Here is a 6,249-nt window from a genome sequence, read left to right as displayed (position 1 = left end):
TGCCGCCGCACGGACCCCTCACCCGCTCTCCGCCCTGGCGGGGCCGCCGTACCCCCGCCCGGGACGCCCCCCCCCGCTCCAGGAGACGGGGAAGGCGGGGTGTCTAGCCCGCAACACTTCCTAGTTCCCAGCCTTCCCAAGTGGAACTGGACCCCCTCTAGGCCCCAGCACCTGAAAGGAGGGCCGAGAGAGGGCCCCTTCCACCAAGTGCCTCTTAGCTCTTCCTTCCTCACGACAGAGGATTCTGCAACCGCTCCAGGCGCGAGTACCTTTCCATTCACTCTCCCACCCAGGGGTCCTGGGCCGTGGCTAACGGGGCCTCCAGCCAAGACCCTGCTGGGCCCCTTCCCGGAAAGTTCCCCCCACACGTCCACCTCGGCCCTGGGCCCACAGCCTGCTGAGCCTTGAAGGACGATAAATTGCGCTGGGAGTAGGGTGCATGCGGATCCCAGTCGCAGGAAGACTAGGGGGGTGAGCCGTGAGCCCTCACGGCACCATACTGCTCCCAGGAACTGAAAACGTTTCCAAGTCAAGGAGCATTAACTACTAGCTGAAGCAACACCGTTTGGTGCCAGGGTCTTTGGTGGTAGAATGCGGTCAGGCTGGGTTTAGGTGGTACTTGGCACCTCCACGGCCTAACAAGACTCTCCCCCATACCTGCTCTGGCCTGTGGACAGAGCACCCCCAGCTACCTTACCTGGCTGCCCTCCCGCTGAGAGGGAAAAGGATAAGTGACTGAAACTTGGGACTACTCACTCAACTTAAATTGCCAGGGCCCTGAATGAATGAACAGCTGGTGTAAAGGCTCCAGACCTTTCACTGTTTCTGCTACCGGATCCTGATTGTACCACATGCATTACTCTCTAATCTTCACAACCCTGTAAGAGAAGAACTGCTGTTGCCTCCGTTCACAGGTAAGGAGACAGCCTCAGAAAGGGTAAGTGACTGGGTAAAATGGCCAAGTGTACTCTTCCCCACAGTCCAAGTTCTTTCCATGATGGAGACAGGCACGTAACTTGAGCAGCCAAGTGCCGAGCCTGGATTTGAACCCTGGACTGTTTCCATTACATCAGTAACTCAAGAACTCAAGAAGGGGAAAGGGAAATATTTTGCCTTCTTTGGCCTCAGATTCCAGCTTAAATTTATGAGTTGGTATGATTCACAGGATTGGACAGGAGCCAACACAGAGATGCATCTCATGTCTTCTCCTCAATTCTCCTTGAGCCTAGATTCAAGTAGAGCTAGAAGAGCACGATTCTACTGGTTTGAATACCCATGAACTAAAGACAACCTTCTAGAAGGACAATTAGAACCAGCACATACTGAGTGCCTACTGAGTGCCTACTAAGTGCCTACTACGTTAAATCCTTGAAGATCTTAATCATCCCAGCCCCGTGGGGAAGGTATTCTCCAGCCACGGGGCACACCACTTCCCCCTGCCGGCCCCACCCCCTCCCCTCAGAGAAATAGGCTCTTCTGTGGAATGCCAAGCCAGGGCCCACACATGCTCTGTGGCTGCCCAGTGCTGTAGGCACAAGCTAAATTCACCTGGCTGAAGTCTTATATGCAGAAATCACTTTGAGTGTCTCTGGTGGGAAATGGAGACAATCCTGGTGCTCTCGAAGCAGATCCTCTAACTTTCACGTGGGCTGTCAAGACAGAGCAGAGTTTGAAATTTAGGTTTCCTGAATCTGCTTGTGCTGCTTTGATGCCTTCATACCGCCCCTCAGTTTCAGCTCCTGTCTCGTATTGCTGTAGTGCATGGTGTCAAGTACAGGCTTTCGACTTAGGTTTGGGTTCAAATCCCAGCCCGGTTCAAATGAAGATAAATATTACCTACACCTCACAGAATGTCTAAATTAAATGAGAAGGTGGAAGTACAGGACTCTGCACAGCACCTGGCACATGGTCAGTGCTCAATAAATGGCAGCTGTATTACTACAAAACTATCACCGAGATCTGACTGAACAGCCACGGAACATTATTAAAGCAGAAATGACAAGTGACAAGAATTAAACAGAAACCTTTGCATTGCCCCAGCTAAGTGCCTTCTACTTCAAAACAGTACGAAACAAGAAAACTCAAAAGAGGGTAGGAGTAAAGACATATACACGGACGGAAAGAACTAGGAGTGAGGGACAGGAAGGCTCTCAAAGAGGGGGGTCTGATGAGGAAAAATCGGGGATAAGGGACAAGATAAGGGGAGATAAGGTGGTGTTATACTTCATCATCATAGAAGAAAATAACTCCTCTTACTCAAGACCTCAAGACCTTTCCTTATTAAGTAGCAGAGTCCCAAACACTGAGCTGTGGCAGCAGCTTAATTTTCTGGACATTTAGAAATCAAATTGCATGGTGGTGTTCTGTGTATATGGAGTCCATCTGAAGGATCTTGATAAATGAGATCAAAGAACAAGCAGGGCATGGTGAAAAAAACCACAGGCTAAGTCAGGTACAGAAAAAGTCTTCTGGGCTCCTATAACATCCCATACAAACTCTTTATTATTGGACTTTTCTTGCTGAATATTATATTTCTCATCTCTTTCCCCCTGGATTATAAACCCTCCAGGGCAAGAACCCCATCTCATGTTCTGTAAGGTCCCTTTCTAGCCCTAAAATACCATCATTGTAGTAGGCAGAATGAACCCCCAAAGATGTCCAAACCCTAATCCCTAGAGCCTGTGAATAGTTACATTATATGACAAAGGAGATTTTGCAGATGTAATTAAGGTTACGGACCTTAAAATAGGGAGATCATCCCGGATGAACCAGGTGGTTCTAACCTAATCACATGAGCTCTTAAAAACAGAGAACTTTCTCTGGCTGGAGGCATGAGATGAGGCAGAAGGGGAGGTCAGAGAGATCTGAAATGTGAGGACTTGACTAGCTTTAAAGATGCAGGAAATACAGGCAGCCTCTAGAAGCTGAGAACTACCCCTGGCTGCCAGCAAGGATACGGGGACTTCAGTCCCACAGCCGCGTGCAACTGAATTCTGCCAACATCCTGAACGAGCATGGAAGCAGACTCTCTCCCAGAACCTCCAGGTAAGAAGTTAAGCCACTAAGTTGGTGGTAATTTGTCACAGTAGCAATAAAAAAAACTAACACAAACACAACTACAACTGGTTCATTGTACAGCCGCATTCTCCTACACATCGTTTCACTTAATCTTCCCAAGCATGATGGGATTATTGCCCCCTTATTTTAGGAAATTGATGCTCAGGGAGGATAAGTAACTTGCTCAGGTGACCGGATAATGAGTATGTACTTGAGCCAGGATTCGAACTCAGCCTTCTGGTTCCAACTCCAGTGAGAGGTGTCTCCTACACTGCAGCTACCATTTGGTGGCTTTCAGATTCTACTACCTCAAGCTAAATAAAAAACAAACTAAAACAAAAGAAAAGAACAAACAAACAAAAATTCAGGCTGCTTTTTACAGTGTGAAAACTTAAAAGCTTCTGAATATTCATTTCTTTCTGTTTCTTCTGAAGGTATCTAGTAAGTCAGGGAACCCGTCAGGGTATAAACAAGTAAATATAAAAAGATATCGAAGTCTTCTTTCTGACACACAGAAGAAAAAAGATTTTGATAAATGGGATAAAGAGAAATCCTCAAGAGTGGCTGTCAATAAAATATTTCCTCCCATTCAGATGCTCCTTCGGCCACTGTTGAGGTACATCTTCCGCAATGAAATGCCCTGCTTTGCCGATTCGTTTAGGATCTTCTCTGTGGTTGGAGCGTTCAGTCCTCTCATGACCAATTTTTACTGTCAGGAAATTCAACTGATTTTCAGTCTGAAATTTTCCTTTCTATATTTCTTCTCATTACTTCTAATAACTAAGCAAAATAATCCCCTCCCCCTTTGGTCTTTGCACCTCTCAAATATTTGTAAACTGTTATCACCCCCTGCCCTTGGGTATCATTTTGCCAAGGGGAAGGCTCCTTTCAGCCTGCCTAAGTCAGCCGTTCTCTTATACTGCTCTGCCTTCCTGTCCAAAATTCGTGTCCATATATTCTAAATGGTGTTTAATCTTGAACCGAGTGTTCTGTACACTACAGAAGGTGCCATGTTCTAAAAAGTGAATTACACAATAACTTGCAAAGACCTACCACTGTTTGGTAGTTGATTAGAAAACTGTAGCACTTACTGCTTCTCTGCCTGCAGCTTAAATAAACAGCAGACTACAATTTTACATAAAAGTTTCCCCCAATTTTACATAAAAGTTTATGGCCACAACAAATTCAGGAACTAAAAGGTCAAGCATTTACTAGATGTTGCTGAAAACAGCACTGTTTACAAAGCATTTAAATGATTATTAATAGAATAGATAGACTAAGTGGACATTACTTTTTGCAATAAGTTTTGGATATGTTACATTAAAAAAATATTTCTCCAAGAAGTCTGGCTAAAGTTTCCGCACCAGATTAAACTTCCTGCCAAATGGAATCAAACACCACATTTCTTAAGGGCCAGAAATCTGGCCCAACAGTCTCTGTTCTTACCAAGAACTAAAGAGCTGTTTGTTTGCAGCAGTCTCCAGATAGATATTAATACTGGACCTTTCCAGTAGATTTTGTAACTCTCTATTGAGAAAAACTCTAAAATTTGGCCAGACATGGCTGTGGTTCCTGATAGCACATAAATCTTTCAGAGCCCTCATTAGCCGTTTAGTAGTATACCCAAAGTTCCTAATTCACATCAGTGTGGTCTCCAAACAAACTCAATCCCACAGAGTAAGTTACCCAGAGGTACAATCTGGCTGATTACCCTTTTTTCCCCCAGTCAGTAAAATCAAGCAACTTCTTTGTGTTCAAAAAGCAACCATGCCATGGACAGCTAGAACTGTAATCTTTGGATGAAATGCAAACCTTCTGAAAGTCTACATAATCCTATATTCACTCAGTTACAGAGACTATTAAATTTTAATGAATCTTGAGAAAAATGCAAGATGACAGTCAACGAGGAATGCAAATTGTCCCCAATCCTGAAGTTAGCTGATTATCTGAACTCAAGGGATTATTACAAAATGTTTCAATGAATAAATTCCTTCATGTTAAAAAAAATTTCTCAAATAACATTAGGCACCATCTATTGAGTACGTGACATCTTACAGCTACAATTGCTAACCCTCACAACCAGCAAGGTAGGCATTATTATTCTCTTTTTACAGAGTGAGAAACAGGCTCAGAGTCATTATCAGCTCAAGGAAGGTCCCCATGTTTAAGTGCCAGAGCTAGGACCAAAACCCTCATCTGATAGGCCCCAAGTTTTCCCACTATACCAGGCTGCTCTAAATGTATTATTTTCTCAAACTGCTAAAGTTTCAGAAGATAAAGCGGTTACTTACAGGATTTAACTTCATGTTTCTTTTTTCTACGGTGACACAGATGAAGAAAACAGAAGGAGTTCATGTTTATATGTAACTGAACTTTTACAAGGTATATTACAATTTTAAAAGAACTTTAATGGATTGTTGTCTACTCCTCATTTGTCTGAGAAACCTTTGCTGATGCTTACTTTGGTAGACATGGTATTAATACTAGAGACAGAGGTGAATAACAGTTTCTGCACTCAAGGTGTTCACAGTCTAATGAGACTATTTTTAAAAATATGAACAGTGGTCCCCCTTGTGCAGAGGAAGAAACTAAAGTCTGACGAAGCTTAAAGCCTTGTCCTAACTTAGCTTCCAGGAGGCAGACAGGACCTGATCTGAGATTCTTCTGATCCCACCTCAGTGACTCCTCCATCACCTCCACACTCAACTTCCTAATCATGTGCTCCATTACTGTTCTTCTAAACATGCAACAAGGATTACAGAAGCCTGAGATTTTTAATCCATCTGGACAAGTACAGCAAGAAGACTAATGATTTTAATGTACCTGGAACCAACTAGGCCACTTTGTTTTTTATAAACATGTAATAAAACTACAAATAAACTGACTTTTCTGATTACTTCAGGCTGCTTCAATCTTAAGTTGAAAGACTATTCTGAGAAGCTGCAAATATTTTCAAAGAAATAGCAAGATAGCACTTCCCTGCTGGTGCAGTGGTTAAGAATCTGCCTGCCAATGCAGGGGACACAGGTTCAAGCCCTGGTCCGGGAAGCTCCCACATGCCGCAGAGCAACTAAGCCCGTGTGCCACAACTACTGAGCCTGTCCTCTAGAGCCCGTGGGCCACAACTACTGAGCCCACGTGCCACAACTACTGAAGCCCGCATGCCTAGAGCCCGTGCTCTGCAACAAGAGA

The sequence above is a fragment of the Pseudorca crassidens genome, chromosome 2 (assembly GCF_039906515.1).
Source record: "Pseudorca crassidens isolate mPseCra1 chromosome 2, mPseCra1.hap1, whole genome shotgun sequence".
Taxonomy (NCBI): Eukaryota; Metazoa; Chordata; class Mammalia; order Artiodactyla; family Delphinidae; genus Pseudorca; species Pseudorca crassidens.
Note: the sequence above shows the minus strand (reverse complement) of the source record.